This window comes from Lonchura striata, chromosome 2 (assembly GCF_046129695.1).
Source record: "Lonchura striata isolate bLonStr1 chromosome 2, bLonStr1.mat, whole genome shotgun sequence".
In the NCBI taxonomy this organism is placed as follows: domain Eukaryota; kingdom Metazoa; phylum Chordata; class Aves; order Passeriformes; family Estrildidae; genus Lonchura; species Lonchura striata.
The window spans coordinates 80,719,146-80,737,805 of record NC_134604.1 but is presented as its reverse complement, the minus strand read 5'-3'; positions in this window follow the sequence as shown (position 1 = coordinate 80,737,805).

Sequence of the window (18,660 nt, the reverse complement as noted above, 5' to 3'; positions counted from 1 at the left end):
ATGTCATTGTACCTCCTTTATATTATTCTATAGAAATAGGCTGGGAAAAGAAAAATTAACTGAACCTTTTTTTTCTGCACAGTAGAGTTTCACAACACTCAAGAAGTCTTGGGACATACTATGTACATCATTATTTTGATTCATAAATGCCATGTCATGACATAACATCCCATAAAGTGTGCTTTCTGTGAGAATTATAGAGAAAAATTAAATACTCATGGGAAAACAGCCATTAAATTTATCTATATGAAAGATGAAACAACAAATGTTTAGAAAGGCATCTACAGATACTTTTATTTTTCATATTTTTAATTCATAGTTCATTGTAGAACTTAGAGTAATAAATAACCCTTGGTTAAATTTATTAAGAAATTAAATATAGTACAAAAATATTTACTGTTTACTATCTAGATAACTGTTTCAGAATAGATCCTGTATTGTATAAGGAGGAATACTGAAAATTAAAATAACTTTTTGCAGGTGTGTATGCATTTTTGCACCTGAAGAGGGATTACTATTCTAATCATTATTTAGAATTGCACAAAACAAGGGAAAAACCATATTTTGCCATTTTATATTAGGTCTTTCAAAGGCAAATGGTTTCTTCTTCTTCTTTCCCCAAAAAAGATACATAAAATAAAATCATCTTACTCATCAGGCTCTTAGTCAAATCTGGCTGTTAACCATTAAAAGTCTGCTGCAGTAGCATGAGTGCTACCAATTATTTAACACAGAATAGGAGAATACATTGGTATTTTGTTTTCAATATCAGTTCTTTTATGAATTTAGATTATGTAAAATAAAGAAGAAAAAAGAAGCACTTATTTTAATGTCAAGTATAGAAAGATTAAAGATATTTTCCTTTGCTTTTGGGAGGAGAGGAAAAAATTTATGCAACTGCAGACAACTAATTTTAGCAGTGAAAAACATGTTTCTCACAGGGTGAGAGCTGCTATAAAATTGAAACACATTTTCAAATGGATTCTAAGTTTAACCCAAAAATTTCACCTATCCTCACTCCATGAGTGGCTATATTTTTAATTCCTTCAGATATTGATTACCTCTTTCCTTCATTGTTTGGAATTACAATAAATATGAAAATGTGAGTCTTGGGTAAAAGTAACAGCTGAATGCTTCTGGAATATTAGTGACATTTGTGCAGAATTTACTGAATATAAGATGAGCTCAAGCTGTCATGCTCTGTAGTGTGTTTAGTATCCACAAGACTCTCAGTGTTATTTGATTTTATTGCAGTTAATAATCAGAGAATTTATTTTAATATTGCTGAGATTTTGGCTTGTTTTTGCTTTTAATTGTTTGGGGATTTTTGTTTGCTTTGTAGGATTTCTTTTTTCAAATTTTTGTTCTGACGTTAAAAAAAAAGAAAAAAGCTTAATACTGCTTAGTTGAAAGCAATCTAAGTGGCAATTGTCAGAAATATAAAATGCCGTGAAAGTCTAACCTTTTTTTTACAAGTATATTAGTCAATTTTCCCTGATAATAAATACTAAATTCCTGAATCTGTCCAGTTGGTCCTCTTTTGAGTAAAAAATCATTACAGAAATTTTTATATTACTCATTATCTCTGAATACACTTACATGTAAAAGGATTTTTATCATGAAAGAGGAAGAAACCAATGTCCCAGAAGTTAAGTAATGGCCCAGCACTCCTAGCCAAGTCTGATAAACCTAATAAATATTACCAACAAGTAGAGACTCTTCCCTCCTACTCATCTCAATTGCAGTACAATCTGGAGGTTTTAGAGCTCATTCTAGGCCATAGTGTCATAACAAAGACACCCATAGGGTTTATAACTTGGCAGAATAACTAACTGAGTGGACGAAAAGGTTGTTGAACATCATTTTCTTTTGAACCTTCAAGCTACCAGCCAGCCTGGTGGATGGATTTTAGACTCTCTTCATCAGTGGTTGCTGCAAATAGAAGTGGGACTAAGAGACCTACTGATTGATCTCCATGTAGTATTCCACTCTCCTGCTTTTTTGAACCTTTTTGATTGAATAAATATACAACCATGCAGGACTATAAGTCACTAAAAGTATTTTCATTGCAGTAGAGCAATTATGATATAGTTTCAGAGTTATAGATTAATCTCTTCTGTAATATCTTCTAAGTATCTACATATTCGAAATTATCTGATACCATAGCATAACTGGACAGATCTCTCATTAAATGTAAGATTTCCCAAGGTATTTTATGAAGCATTATTCTCTCATTTTTGGTGTCAAGGGCATATCAAAATTTTTGAAAAACTGTTTGTAACCATGCAATTAACCTTAAAGAAATGTTATGGGACAAAGCATAGCTTTTCACTAGTAAGTGATTACAACTAATGCAGGCTCATTACAAGTGTTTAGGCAAGTGGACAGTATAAACAAAAAAAATAAGGAAACCCTCATTAAGTGAACACTGATCACACTTGGAAAGAATAGTTCTTATAGTAAAAAGTACACTTTTTGGCAATCTAGATGAAACCCTTTTAAAACACTCTTTATCTACACTGTGTTGCTGACATTTGTTCTGACAAGTGTCTAAGCTTTTACACTAGTTAATATATTCTTACCTTTGACTCAGTGGTAATTACAATAAACTAATTATGTTCACTAAGTAACTATTATTTATATTCTGCTCAAGATTTTTATTGTTGTAAAAGATGCTTAGCATTAAGGAAAGAAGAAAATTAAATAAGATTTAGGTTAAATACAAAGAATCAAAAGAAGCTGAAGACAATTGTATAAATCTATGTATTAGAAACTACAATACTGTACCATATTTTAAAATCAAGGAAATTCAATAGTCTTTCAGGGATGCTTCTGATTTATTAAAGTTATAGTAGACAAGAGAGCTTACAAGTTCTTAACACCTTTCAACATTATTCTGCTTTCAGTTGAGTGTCCAGATAAAGATTAAGGAACACAACTTCAGGCATCGTGCTGTGACAATTTTCACTTCTGTCCTTTTGCTCTCTCCTGTTATGCCTAATGCCAGAAAAAAACCTGGAGAAAACATAACAATTTAATAAAGTACAGCAAAAAAGAAAATGCTCAGAATTCCAGCTGGGTTTTCCACTTTGCTGGTAATTATCAAAAGTGCCTACCCACAACTGGAAATTAGAAAAGAAACTGCTGTTATTGTCACTTCCCTGCTCTCTATGCTGCTTTTCTTATCCACAGTAGCCCCCTAAAACAAGTTAGCCAAAACCAACAAGCTGTGAGGTTTAGCTACTGTACACTCATTTCAAAAGCACTTTTGAACGCACTATTTCCCTCTCAGATATTTACTTTTTTGCCACTACATAACATGCCAAAGGAAAGATGGTGCTCCACAGAAATGCAGAAACCAAAAATTAAACTAAAAAAAGGACAAATGAAATGATGAAGTATTGCTGCAAAAGTGTAAAGAGCTCTGGCCAATTGAACATTACATATGTTATAGTTAACATATCAGAGTTTCTTACTCTGCCATGTGTCAGAAGTTTGTACAGAGTTCATCACTGTCATATGCCATCTTGTTGGCAATAATGACCTGGAAAAACAGTGGATGAATTTGCTGTCCAACTCTGGCAATGCAGATAAATCTCACTTCCTCCTTTGTCTTGAATGTGGAGAAAATGGTCCAGAAAGCTGAAGTGGAAAAAATTCTACTCTCCACCTGTACAGAGCAGTGACTCAATAAGTGATCCTTCGAACAAGAGAGAGAATATAGTGAGTACACACCCCAGGCCATCCTGTGGTTTTACCTGTGGGACTACAGAGAAGACACGAGGTAGTGGGATCAAAAATCTTCCTTGACCCTGGTGAAGCAGGCATGTGACTTACAAGGGAAAACAACCACAAAAGTGAGTTCTTCCGGGAAAATGACTGCAAAAGTGAGTTCTTCCAGTAAAACTACAGCTCCAGTCTCCAGTGGGCAGTTTCCCAGACAGAATAAAAGGGCTCATATTTATCCTGATCAAAGGAGTTTTGAGATTTAGTTATGAGGAATGAGTAGAAAATACTATGACCAGAACTAGAAGGTCTCTGCCTACAGTCAGGAGGTGGGCCCTGAACTGTAGCCCCAAGCAGCCCAAGGTCAAAACTAATGGGGAAGGCCAGTACCTGGAATCACTGCACTACCTTCACTGGGCGCTGTGCATGGGTATTAGGCACTTCTCGTAAAAGATTGGTGGTGCATCATAGTAAAAGACATAAAAGATCAGAAAATATTCCTGTCTGACCACAAAAGCTAACTGTCCAGCCAGTCAGCTTAGACTCCCTTTCAGGTCAGCAGAGAGAGACAAGCACATTGAAGAAGCAGTTCAGATCACATGTAAGATCAAAGTAGCTTCTCTCTACCTATTTCTGTTGACTAGAGTCAGAAGTCAAGCTGACCAGGCTTCTAATTCTGGTATTAAGTATATAGCTGAGTAGGAAAAATTTGATCTCCATGCTTGTATTGTAGCCTGTTGGAACTGGCAAGTAGAAGGATCACTGTTGCAATAAGATAATAAAATTATGTTCTTCTCACTTTTCCTTCTTTTTTTTATAATTTATTTTTATAATAAATACTATTTCTTTTTGTGGATTTCACAAAGATATCCATTGTATTGGATTAATGTGAAACAAAAACATCCACTGTTGCTTAAAACAACAACACAAGGAGAGAAAACTTGAAGTTTCCACTGTACTCGGTCTTTACTGTGAATTCTGTATAAACAGTACTATGACCTTGAACCTAGTTTTAGTTTCTACAAAATGAGTTCCTACTGATTTTTTGGATGATACAAAGGATTTGTTTTTTCAAAAGGTCTTTCAAGAGGAGCATAAAGGAAAAAGCAGGATGTTAGAGGACTGTCCACATGATCATATATTTAATTCCAGTGTCATTACACAAAAAAATTGGACAATGTTATAAAGTTACATACACAACTTATATAAAAATAAATAGTCTTGTAAATGGGAGTATCATCTGACATTCAGTATTAGACAGGATATCTAATGCTCTGTAAAGTAACCTAAAACCACCATTTTAAGTAGCTGAATCTTTTTGGTTAGACTAAGATAAAATATTATAAATAGTGATCAATAAATTAAAAATGAATTATAGGTGTGAGCCCTTTTAGGAAAGCATGAAAAACAGTAATTTTTTTTCTAAGAAATACTGAATCTTTTTACCGGCAAAACTTGAACTTTTTGGAGGGTGAAATAGCACAATGGGTGACAGAAGGAAATACAATTCTGCAAACATAATGCATCTACATCTAGCAAAGCATTTGCTTGAGAGTCTTGTGAAATATTACTCCGAAAAATCGAATTTCCTTGGATATGAGCTGTATGATATAGCATGAAAAGTAGCTCAATAGCCATAAACAGCAGTTAATGATGAACGACAACTTATCAGATAGGAAGAGATGTCTAGGGGCATACTAGTGTAGAATATTTTAGTCTCCTTCTTTATCTGACATCTTCATTAATAATTTAAAAGAAGTTCAGATATCATATTAATGAAACTCACAGATGATGGTAAATTGAGATGTGATGCAAACAGAAAGAATGACAAAGAATGAAATAGAAGGGCACTAAGCATATATCCATACATTATATAGATAGTAAGTATGTCCTACTTCTCTGATTTCACAAGTCTCAAGTGGTTTTTTTATACTGTATGTTCTACACAAGTTTCTTGACATTTACTTCCCTGCTTCCAAATTGGACCTAAAAAACTTTTCATTGTCACCAGAGACAATAAGCTATCTATAATAATCAATAAGAAATACAGTTAAATTTTTTGCATAATCAGAAACAAATATATAAGATTATATATATCTGTACAGATGTCTATACCAAGAGAGAAAAAAGAACTTTTTACATATTACTTGTTGAACATTTAAATATGAAACACAACAAAGAAATCTTTGATGTCACAAAATAATACATTTTGCATGAAACAGATTCTGCCTAAGAGTACAAAAATGCTGTAATTATAGGGAAGAAAAGGCCAACTCATTCTCCTGTTCTTTGCACATAAGAAGATGAGAAAGAACTTTTTTTTTTTTTTTTTTTTTAAGAAAAATTGAGGGTTACTGTATGATAATACACTTCCTCATATTCAGTTTTGGGTTTTTTTTGTTTTAGCTGTCTTTTCATCTCTCAGTGACATACAGTAACTATCTCTGTATAGATATGCCTTTGCACCTACGTTGACCTATTGCCTTCAGTCAAATCTACTGAGGAAGCAAAATCACTTTTCTTTTTTGCCTCTTTCTTCTTTTCCCATGAGGATCATATTGCAGGATCAGGTATTGTGATGTTACAAGCTCAGTGTTGCTGTTGAAATCAAACATTATTCTTAACTAACAGAACACAAGTACTGAAGATTACACAAAGAACACTAAATTCCAACAGAACTATTATCCCCTGGCAATGTTTAGATTTATTGATTTTCTCTAAATGTAGATTAGGGGGTTGATAGCTCACTAAATTTGTTTTGCTGTTTGTTTAGTGTATTCTCATACCTTACTCAATAAAAATGTTACACACTTTCTGCCTTTAATCCACTCTTTAAAACTTTCAGCTTATACAGAATTAGAACTGTATGTTAGATCTGTATGTTAGTACATGGAACTCTTTCAAATGTAAATAAGGCTTTTTGGAATTAAAGAACAACAAGCAACATTTATCTAAGATATCCTAGTTGTATTATTCCATTAGTTGTGTTTGATTTGTATCTTCTGAACTTCAAGGATACTGAAGTGTGAAAAATTACTAAAACGGAAAGATGATGTCAAGGATTTTGGGAAGGAAATTAAGTCAGCAGCAAAAATTGTTTGTTTTTTTTTCATATGGTACAGTGCAAACCAGTTCAATGTGTACTTCCTTTTGAATAGGAGACAGTTATTTTAATCTTTTATACATTCAGTGAAATGCATAAAATAAGGAACTTAATTTAATGCCTTAAGATTTTAGCTTTTGTATTTTTCAGATCCTGTATTACTGTGAAACTCTGAACTCCATCTAGAGTGTTAGTAAGCTCTCTTTACATTTTTGTCAGGTAAAACAATCCTTCCAGGCCTGAGACCCAAGGACATCTACTGCCTCAGGCCCCAAAAGTATAAAGAAAAAGTGAATCAGGGAAGGGAAAGCAAAGCAAGGGAATCTGATTTCATTGCCTGAAGCTATAAAAGGACAATTAACATCTGATATACAAATAGACCAAACATCTATCTGTCTGAGAAACTCGTGACCATTGTCCATCTTGGATGTAGTCTCTGCGAGGCTTTTGCACTGACCAAGGTGTATTTATTGAAGGTCTTTAATAAATACCTGCTTTATTCTCTTAACTCTATCTAGCCTCAGTTCTAGGTAGCCATTCCGAGACATCAAATTAGCCTTAAATTCTTTAAAGGCTTTACACTTTTTTCCAATTATATAAAAGTAAAGCCTCCTGTATCTTTGCTAGCAGAACCAGTGGGGCAGGTGTGTCCCTCATACTTCAGGACTTGTTGCATGGCTGTGCAATCATCACTGTCCTGATACAGTTTAAAACAGGAACTTCTCAAATGTTCTGCTTGATAATCTTAGATAGTGGATAATAGATACCATATACTTTTGAAGACCTTTTAAATTCACATTCCAGCATATGCAGTGTTTGTTCCTCTAGACAATAAGAAATATACAGCTTTATAAGAACAGCCCTTCATGCACTTATAAGGCAGGATTTGTACCAAGTAGCCCTCTTGAAAATGTATGAAGAAGTAAGAAGCATCATAAAATGATGTGTGACTATAAATGGAGATAATAAAAAAGTTTTTAAAAGTTCATCCTTTTTTATTATCAGACAATTATGAGTGTGGAAGATTAGTCAGATATGCCCAGTAATACAATTTGCAAATGTTCTCCTGCAAGAACAGACATAGCATACACATTAATAAGATATACTGCATATATAGCTTCTAGTTTACATGCTTTGGTTACAAATAGAATGTCATGTCTTAGGGGACAGCGTGATGGCATTGATGTTACTAGCAATAAAATGCAGGAACAGAATGAATGAATGTTTACTGGCTTGTAATTTCACTGTCTCAACACTTTTCAAAATCTGAATGTTGATTGCTACTTTATTAGAAGCAACTCTGCTGCATCACTGCCAGCAAGTATCAGCTGAAATTAAGGACTGAGAAATCCCTATTGATTACAACAATACTGCGTTACAAAACCAATTTACATCTCAATTTTTAGGCTGTTGAAGAGTCTCAGGTAGCTCCCTCATTACTGAGTGTAAAAATGGTAAAATAAGACCTTACATTTTAAACTACATATTAGATCTAAAGTTTTTATATTTGTCATTATGGTGATTGACAAGTATAACTGCCATGCAAGGCATACTTTAAAAAGGTTTAAATTTTACTATGTTTCTGTCAGGAAATAAAAGAAAATATGACAGTTGATCTTGCAAAGATGCAGTTTTAATATTGTAAATATAATTTGTCTGCATAATCTAGATTGATAAAATAAGGACAATAAATTAGAACATATCTAAGTACACTTTTCTAATTGATGTCATTGTATAATTCAGCACACTAACATTGAATACTCCTGGTAGTGGTGCCAGTACTTGTTATTCCCTGATCTGTACATCATTTGAAAAGTTTATTTGACCCTGGCTTTGCATTTTAAAGGAATACTCTTACACAAATCATTATCTTGGAAGATGTGACAAGACTAGTACAATGGTTTTTTTAAAATTTTATTATAAAAATATTAAAACCAACTTCATTAAAAGAAAAATAATACTATAAATACAGATAAAGTTTATCTTAAATTGTTTTGCCAGTTCTATTGTTTTGATAAATTTAGCTGCATACAGTAAGGAACTAACATAAGTAAAGAATATAATGTGGGAATGACTGTGGTAATTTTGACCAAAAATTTTCTCTAAAACTCATTTATCTGCCCATGACCATTAATGAATAACCAAGGAAGAATGTGAGATTTGTATTTGCCTAGAATATTCCTGCAGTTGTGAGCATTTTTTTTTTTTGCTACCACTTCCTCAATCAAAATCAATATCTGTATTTGAAACACAAAAACTCTTAACACTCAAAATATTCTGTGAGAACTAATTATTAAACATAATTTTGTTTGAGTTTTTTACCTGTGACAGTTTAAATTCAAAATTTTAACATGCCTTAGGACATGCAAACTCAAGAATGTGAAGTGCATTTCCTGACTCATAGAAAGAAGGGGAATAGTTGTAATACCTGTTTTTTTTTTTTTCTGGAGTAATGTTGGTGTTTCACTTAATTTAGGAGTCTGCATTTGTCTGACCTCAGCAGTGAGAGCTGAACGATATAAAATAGATGCAGATAGAATTAAAGTGAAAAGAAGATTATAAGATACTGGACACATTCTGTATGTGACAATTTCAAAAAGATTAAATGGATCTTAATATATACATAAATCATATAAATCCTAATCATATATAAAAAGGTCTCATTTAACACCTGAATCAAAGAAATGAAAGCTAACAGTTTCCCCTAATCAACAGTAGTCCAAGATTTATTTGTTCTTATGTTTTATCCATGAAAACGCAGACTTTTTAAATTTTCTTCCATAATCGAGAAAATCATGGAAGCGCATATTCAGTTTTTAACATTAAATGGCTCAATACACAACAATACTTTTATAGCAGCACTTAAGGATTTGGCTGGATTAGTACTCTTGACAGTAATGGAGTCCTACCTTTTCTTTCTTTGATATTTCCTAGACACATAATGAATTTCTGACCCTTAGGACTATTCCATTCTCTACTGAACTGGAAGCTTGGAGTTCAAGTCTATTAGAAGGTCTATTTATTACTATTTAGACTGGCAGTATCATACCGGCATCATGTTGAATTTCTGTAAACAAACAATGGGCTTTAATAGTTATTGAAAAGGTTTGGGGTTTTCTTAAAGCTTAAGCTCTTTTAGAAATAACACTCTCCCTGTAATGAAGTTCTATTATTTTAACTTCTTTTTTTTATTCCCCTAGTGAAAAAAATATTGCTGCAAAATCTCTTCTAAAACAAACATTCACTTTATTTCTATTGATTTCTTTTCAACAAATGGCAAAGCAGTCACTTTCGATAAAACACATAGCAAGGTCAAATGGATCAGGAAATATGACCTAACCTGTGGACTTTGGACAAAATTATGAAGGTCACGTCAGGTTGCTTGTAAAATTATTAAATCCATAACATTACCACAGGTTTTTATTTATAATGCATATATATATATATATATATATATATATATATATATATATATATATATATATGTAAAGCAACAAAAAAAGGTACTTTATAGTGTCATGAACATATCTGTCCATCAGAGACAGAAAATTCTCACAGATCTTCATAAGAATATCAATGTGTTTAGAGGCAATCTTCATCTTGATGAAGAAAATAACAGACAAATATTTTTCTTCAAACAAAATCTTTGGGTTTTTTTTTTTTTTTAATTTCAAAATCTGGAAATGGGTAATAAAGAACATTCTTTTCTTTCCAGACAGGGATTAATGTAAATTACATAAGCATATAACATTTAGTACACAGTTTCCAAATTTACATTAAGTGAACTTAAGAATAAAGTTTTTCCATCAAAACTGGAAAGAACTGAGAGATTTTTCTATGTAATAGGTTATTAGCAATTCATTGCATGAAGGGAGCAACTGCAGACTGGAAACAGGAGGTCCCTCGAGCATTGTGGTTTTTGTTCAGAGTTTTTCATTCAATTTCTATAATTCTTTTTTTATGATACTACTGATGGACAATCAGGAAAACACAGCACTATGAGAAGGTATTTGACACAAAAAGAAACATAGAATTGGTGCAGGATCAGCAATTTGCTCTTCAGGTCTAGAGCTGAAATTCTGAAGTGTATTTTCTTAAAGGGATTCATAATTTTAACATGTATAGACGTTACCCTTTAATTTATAAAACGCTAGAAAAACTGAAGCCAAAGAATCACTTGCATTATAAAGAAAATAAACTCATATAATGAATTGTATTTTCAGAATAACATACTTTCTTACTAATAAAAAACTAGATTTAACTTCTCCAGAATTCAGAGGATTCAGGTCTAGATAGTTGTATAAGACAAAATGTATATTTTATTTGCATAACAGTCATAGTGGAACCCAAATGTCCTTCACTGGGACCAAAAGCTCCTTAGGTGTCTGTAGACCTTACATAAGTGCTGGACACAGTTATATCCATAGGTGTTTCAAGGAGATATATGCAATATCATCCATAGCATTTTTAATCCTTACAGGTGTTTCCCATAGTGTTATACAGGAAATGCTGTTCATCTCCATATCCCAGCAGCACTCATGGAGTTGAAGAGAATCTTCTTCACTGAGTATTCAGAATGTCCCTTCAAAAGGCTGACTCAGCAGCTACTAAAGAAAAACACATTATACCACTTCCTTATTTTTTTTTTCAATACTGCTTATAAAGTTTTTGCTGAAAAACATTGAACAGGGTTCAACATACTTCTTAAGCTGAAGGCATCCAGACTGTCATCCTTCACTTGGCATAAGAGCATTCTAATCATTGGACATATCTCTTTACCCTACATTTGTTATGACTGACAATTTTAAATGTTGAAATTCAGGACAGTCTCAGACAGATAAATTACTCTTACTCAGACATATCAGAGTTTCTTAGTACAGGTAAAAGACTTTGTAGATGATCAGTAGTCTTTGGTATGGGACATATTACATTCATATGATTTATAGGTCTGTGCAGATCAGCCATTTTTTGAACATTCCAAAAGCAGGAGCATTTAAAAGTGCTGCTAGTTACAGTGAGAATACTGGAAAAAAGTACGCCTCAACTGTTTCATCAAATGGGACTGAGCTCATTAAAATGCAAATATCTCATGTTAGAGAGAATACCTGGTAAAACCACCTGCAGAAAACTGGAACATGCTGAAGAAAAATAAAGATTCAAGGCCTACAGGACCATGACTTTCAGTGATGCACAACAGCTTTTCAAGGGAAGCATGACACTCTTCCTCGTTTAAGTAAGCACAGCAGCTTCAAGTCATCAGGACTTTAAACACGTGTAAATCCACTGCTCTCCCTTCCTTTATGGAGCTTGGTATCCATGTGCCACACAATTCAGTTTTATAATTAAGGTTCATGAAAATGTCTAGCAGATTAGCAACACACTTTTAGTGATTAAGTCTGCATTTTTAGTGTTCCTCTCAGTAGGAATGAAATTAAACACTGAAAATAGAAATGAAGTTTGAAGCAGGGACTACAATGAGAGTCCTAATAACTTTGCAAAGTAATGCACAACACCTGTTCACTCCCCTTCCATCCTTATGTATGCAGTATTGAATTCTGAATAACAGCACAGAAGAAAAAAATTAGACAAAGCCATACTTTTAGAAAGGTAGTGAAATTTTTCACATTTTTGATGAATCCTACATAAATGGTTATCTCCTGTTTCTAGATTAGTTGAAAGGGAGTCCAAAATTCTCCTCATTCTCAGGAGAGCTAATATTCACGTCCAGATGAGAGTAGCCTTTTGCCAATTTTCTATAATATCAATAAACCCTTTTTGGGACAGTTAATCCTGTCAGTGTCCTTCAGAACTGGTCAGACCTACGTCTACTGTCAAGAGCCAAGAGAATATTCCCACACCAGTTTCATCTTCATACCCTAAGGAATTTGGGCAGGTGTTAAGCAGCTAAAACTCTTAAAGAGGGAAAATTCTACATATGTTCACAGTTGTGGACCACAAATGGGGTTGTACAGACAAACAGCATAAACTGAGTAAGGTTGAATATTTCCCCTTTTTTTTTGGTTTTAAACTTGGATGCCAAAATTCTTCTTCAGTTGTGTTTTAGACTGTTCTCTGGTCTTCTTTATCTGAACATGACTTTATTTTGGCAGACTGGCTTCTGCAGCAGTAAGAAAACTTAGTTGTTGGTTAACCAGTTTGTAGATTTTTTCCATATAACCCATATAAGCATCTATTTTTTATTCTTTGAATTTTTACTTTGTATTTTTGCATGTTTATATTTTGGAAATAAAACATCTTTTGGCAAATCAGTTATTACCAGAAAAGTAATTTTGCTTATTATGATAAAAAAATTGTATTTTTTTATTTTATTTGTATTATATTTGTATTTTATTGTATAAAATATTCTTTTGCCAGAGTAGTCAGGCTTTCCACGGTTTGACCTTTCTTTCCTCCAGCTTGATAATAAGGGAGAGCACAAGGTATTTGAGAGCAAAGGACAGCTTCTCTTAACTAGTCAGACCTTAGTCCTTCTTCTCAGGGAGCTACACAAAGACAGCTGTGAAGGAAGTGCAAGGGGAAGTGTGATTACAGATAACTACTGCTAGTTTTATTTGAGTCAATTCAACCAAGAGATCAAGCTGAATGACCTGAAATGGTGATGTCAAAATGTGATCGCATCTCTTTGCTGCCACTCATATGTCTTTTCTGTCATTCAGAAGAAACTCATGAGACTGAACCAGTGATAGTATGCACTGAAATAGTCATGTTGTTGTGGAGTTGAGTATAATAATTATTATTAAAACTCTGGCACGAGGAGCAGGTGTTCACCTGTGTTTGAATGCATAGCTTGAATACCATTCATCTTCAGGAATAAAACTCTAGTTATACTATTTATGTTCTAATATTTAAAACAACATGGATTAAAAAAAATCAACTGGAAGTACTACTCTTTTTTAAAAATTACATTTGAAATGAAGCATTGTTTGTTAATTATTTTTTCTTTTATAAAGAATGTGGTTTGAATAAAGAAATAAACAACAATTACTTTTTCCAAGAAGTCACAAAATCACAGAACCACAGAAAAAGCTGAGTGAGACACCCACAAGGATTACTGAGTCCATCTCCTGGCCCTGTACAGTACCATCTCCAGTTCAGACCATGTGCCCGAATATATTATCCAAACACTTCTTGAACTCTGTCAGGCTGGTGCTGTGAGTGCTTCTCTGGGGAACAGAATTTTGGTTTAATTAACATAATTTGATATAATTTTAGGTATAAATAGTTTATAAATCCCCAATAAAAAAAGTGCCAAAACATGTGTTAACTCCATCTGCTAGTATTCCATATAATATTAAATCTAAAGTGGGACATAAAAAAAAAAGAAACAAAACACATTCAGGTCACCTAGGGAGCCTACAAAAGACAGGTTTATCACACATTGGGAGCATATACAGGAATTAATTTTAAATCTACATATCAAGATAGTATTTTTTGAAACTCCTGTGTATTTATCTTTTTAAAAAACTGGAGGAAAGAAGAGATAGGAAATTTATTGAGCAAAACTGTATATTACAAAATGTTTGCAGTAACAAAATATTTAGCTCCGACTGTCTGCCCATTATGTAAAATGTTTTTAAAAGGAAATAAGAATATAGAGTAAAAAAAAAATGAGGAATGAACCCAAACCTTAGGTTTAATGCAGGCAAAAGATGCACTAAGGTTTGTTTTTTTTTTAATAGAATAGATAATAGAACATGGATGGCACTTCTGTCACCAACAGTATCATCCAAGACATTAACAACAATCCAGGTAAGATTTTGAGCTCTGATATACAGATATTTAAAGTACAACAGTCTAGGCATGAACTAGTTACCTAAGCTCCATTCAAAGGTGATGGAGATGAGGTGTAAACATGTAATAGAGGCCAGGGAGCTTTTTAACTTACCTGGCAAGCTATTGCATTTTGTCACCTTGCAATCTCTCTATGTGTCTTTGACTTGACAAAAGCAAATTTGGACAGTTTGCTTATCTATACACATTTGGAGATACATATAGAAAGTATATGCTGCATCCTTATTTGCAGTGATGACTTTGACCATGTTACTGCCTTTTTCCTCCTGTCTTTTTAGTGTGATCATATATATTTTTTTAATTTCCTTTCTCTCACTTTTTTTGTTTACTGAGAAAACCCCAAATAACTGACTTACTAAGTCAGATTTTGCATCACTTGTTTATGTACCTCTAAATCAAACTACAACAAAGACAAGTGTCTTAAATAGGCATGGCTACAGGAACTTCTCCAGATTCAAAAGTCTGGCAAGGTGTTGGACCCACACTCTAACTCTTCTGCAGGGAAGCTGTTAGCAGGATTCAGCACTGAAACAAAATGCATCTTCTATCTTTGACTATCTGAACTCTCCTTATACCAAATCCCAGTGTCCAACTACTTATGACAAGTAGCATAAAAATATACTTTTGGCACATGGGATATTATATTAAATCAAATGTTTAAAATCAACTATACATCGCTGTCATGTACCCAATATATAATGAATTTGAGGGGTCAAAGCACCAGCATCAATGTTTTAGCTAAATCAGAACTCAAGAAATTTTAATGTCACTTACTACTCCATAAACAGAGGGGGACCAGTAGGGATCCAATTTCTTTGTTATATTTCCTTCAGGCTTTCTCAGTATCCACTAGTTCTAATGAACTAGTGTATTATCATGTATTATTTCACTCCCATCTCAGAGATGGCAGATATAGAGGGCAACCATCAGGTGCAGCAGTATACACAGCAGTGTCTGGGCACATCTTAGGGATTTTTTTTAAATATATTTTTAAAATATATTTTGGGATCATCAGACTCCTGGAGTAATCTTAGAAAAGGATATAGTCACAGAAGGCTAAGACTTCTAGAAAAAAACTAATTGCTCTTAAAGAACTGACAAATTCTCTTGATCAAAAAGTGATATTGATATTTTTTGATATTTGATATTTTTTCCAACTTGACACTTGATTGGCTAGGGTCAAGCATCTGTTTACTAGGTGCTGGGAAGAGACCTAGAGCACAGCAAACAAATGCCTGGTCAGTACCCTGGTAGCAGAAGATGGGATGGGAGCTGCAGCCAATAAAGAACTGGAGCAGGTTGACACAGCAGCTCTAGGGGAAAGACACAAGGGGCTGCAGTGGCTAAGTCTGTTGTGGAGGGTGGAGACATGGAGGTGCCAGTCTACCATGAGTTCTGTACCCAGCTCTGGGGTTCCCAGTACAAGAAGGGAATGGATCAGTTAGAGCAAGTGCAAAGAAGGCGACAAAACCAATCAGATGGATGGATCACCTCTTCTATGAAGAAAGGCTTAGAGAGTTGGGTTTGTTCAGTCTGGAGAAGGGAAAGCAACAGAGACCTTGTCACAGCCTTTCAGTGTGTAAGGTGGGTTATAAGAACAATAGACTTTTCTATTCCGTAGTGAAAGGAGAAGGGGAGAGATAAATTGAAAGAAATTAGGCTCAGTCTGGACATAAGGAAGAAACTTTTTATGATGAGCCTGGTGAGACATTGGAACGAGTTACCCACAGAATTTGTGAGCCATCTATGGAAGATGGAACAAGATGGTCTTTGAAAGTCTCTTCCAACTCAAAGCATTCTATGATTCTTCTATCCCCTGTTGATCTTCTGTATGGGCATCAACAATGCAGCTACAGGAGACCAGGGATGGATTACTTGTGATAACATGCTCCTGAGAATGAGGATGAAGCTCCAGTGATTTTTTCTTCCATTATGGAAGCTCCGGTGGTTTTTCTTCAGTTCTACTGATCACTATTCCCTCAATCCCTGTAAAAGTGATGGAATAAATAATCCTGGAACCCATTTCCAAAATTCTTAAGGACAAAAAATTTTGACTAGGGGTGATAATCATAGATTTATAAAGGGGTAACTACACCTGGCCAACCTCAAAGCCTTCTGCAATAAAAGAACTGCATTTATGAGTGTTAATGTTATCAACACATCTAGTAGTTACGTAAGCTTTTTTCACAGATCTGTTTATGCAGCACTAAAAAAGTATCAAAAATGTTTTGTTTTTTGGTTTTGATCATTTTGAATAAGAAAAAATTGCATGCATTATAGTGTGAGGAAACAATCACATTGTCCCTTTGCCACACAATACAAGAAAAAGATCTCCTTCCCTACACATTTGATGCTATTTTTTATAATCCAAATGCTTCCTTGTACAACATACTGTCATCTTTATTTTGCATCTGTGACAACATCTGAGTCACTTCAGTCGTTTTCCCCAAAGGAAAAGAAATGGTAAAGGAAATATTTAAGAAGAATGAAAAAAACAATTTAAAGGTAACAGAATATTTCTTAATGAGAAAATAAACAGGAGACTGTCTGGGATCATTCAAGTTAGCATCACATGCTAGGAAGATCCTCTCTCTTACATTAGCATTGTATTTCTGAAGGGCACCACAGGGTGAGGATGAGCTGTTCTTATTAGGACTAGCTTTAATAAGACATCATTACTCTTATTCCAACATTTCATCCAAGAGGCAAGGTTAAAACCCCTAGAGAGGGCTTTGCAAAAATGTTTTTGAAGAATGATTGTTAAATCAAGTGCTGATAGAAAATGGAGGAGGCTTAAGAGGAAGCTGAATGACATAAAACCCCCCTTTCAGTAGGGTGCAGAGGATCAAGAAAATAGTAATTGAATCATAGGTATTGCTTGACCAGGATTAATTTGTTGAGTTCAAAAGCAGAGATAAGTCAGTTAAGGACTCAATTTTTCTGTGTCCATTTTGTCTCACAGCTTTTGTGATGGTATCATTCTTGGTCAAAAGAAAGAATAATATTCAATTTTCACTGTTGGCATTACTAGTCTTTATTTTGCATTAATTTCTGAATATTTCCTTTAATCTAGAAAGCTCTATTGATTTTTAGTCTGTCTTTTTTTCTCAAGAGCTTTTTACTTTAAGGTGTTGTCTAGATAATTTATACATGTACTTATAGGGGGTAATGAAAATTACATAAATATACACATTTTTATGGAAGTATTTTAATAATTTAAATTAGTTCTTTATGAAAATGATAATTAAAAAAGAAAAAAAACAAACCACAAGAGTCAAAATAACAAAGTAGTTAATTAAATAAATAAATAAGGAAGCTGTAAAGGCCTGAGAGCTTTTACTCTGTGAGCTCTGGCAAAAGAACTTTCCTAATGCAAGGCATGATCCGAAGGTTCTTTTCATTTCTGGGCTTTGATTCATATGCTTAATGATATACTGCTTTTAAAACTATATGAGGTGTTCAAATTACTTCATTGAAGAAAGGAATCCCTCTGCATTGTACTATGGAGAGATTAAATTTAAATTTCCTATTTGTTAAATAAAATTAGTAGCAAAAAATCATAGTATAACTTACAGTATTTCAAATATAGTTTTGTAGTCACTTTTCTATTACTTATCTAAGTCTAAAATCTATAAAGAAGTTGCTAAATATTTTTATTGAAACAAGTTATAAAAATAAGGTAACAATTGTATAATATTTTGACCGAGTTATGAAAACAGAGTGACTATTGTTAATAAAATTATAGCCATATAATGTTCTATTATTTACCTGTATAGTGACTACATGCATAAACATACAGAGAACAATTTATTTTCCTCTTCTATAATCTTTAGCTAGGGTTCATAGGTACTATCAGAACAAATCATATACATAATGTTCCTATTTAATGTATCATAGCTAGGCAAGGAAGTCAAACATCATTCACCCAAACTTCTTGTAAATATGTAATATAATACAGTAAACTGAGGAATAAGTACCTTATGGAGAGGTCTTATGTTGCTTTGAGCAATATAATTCTG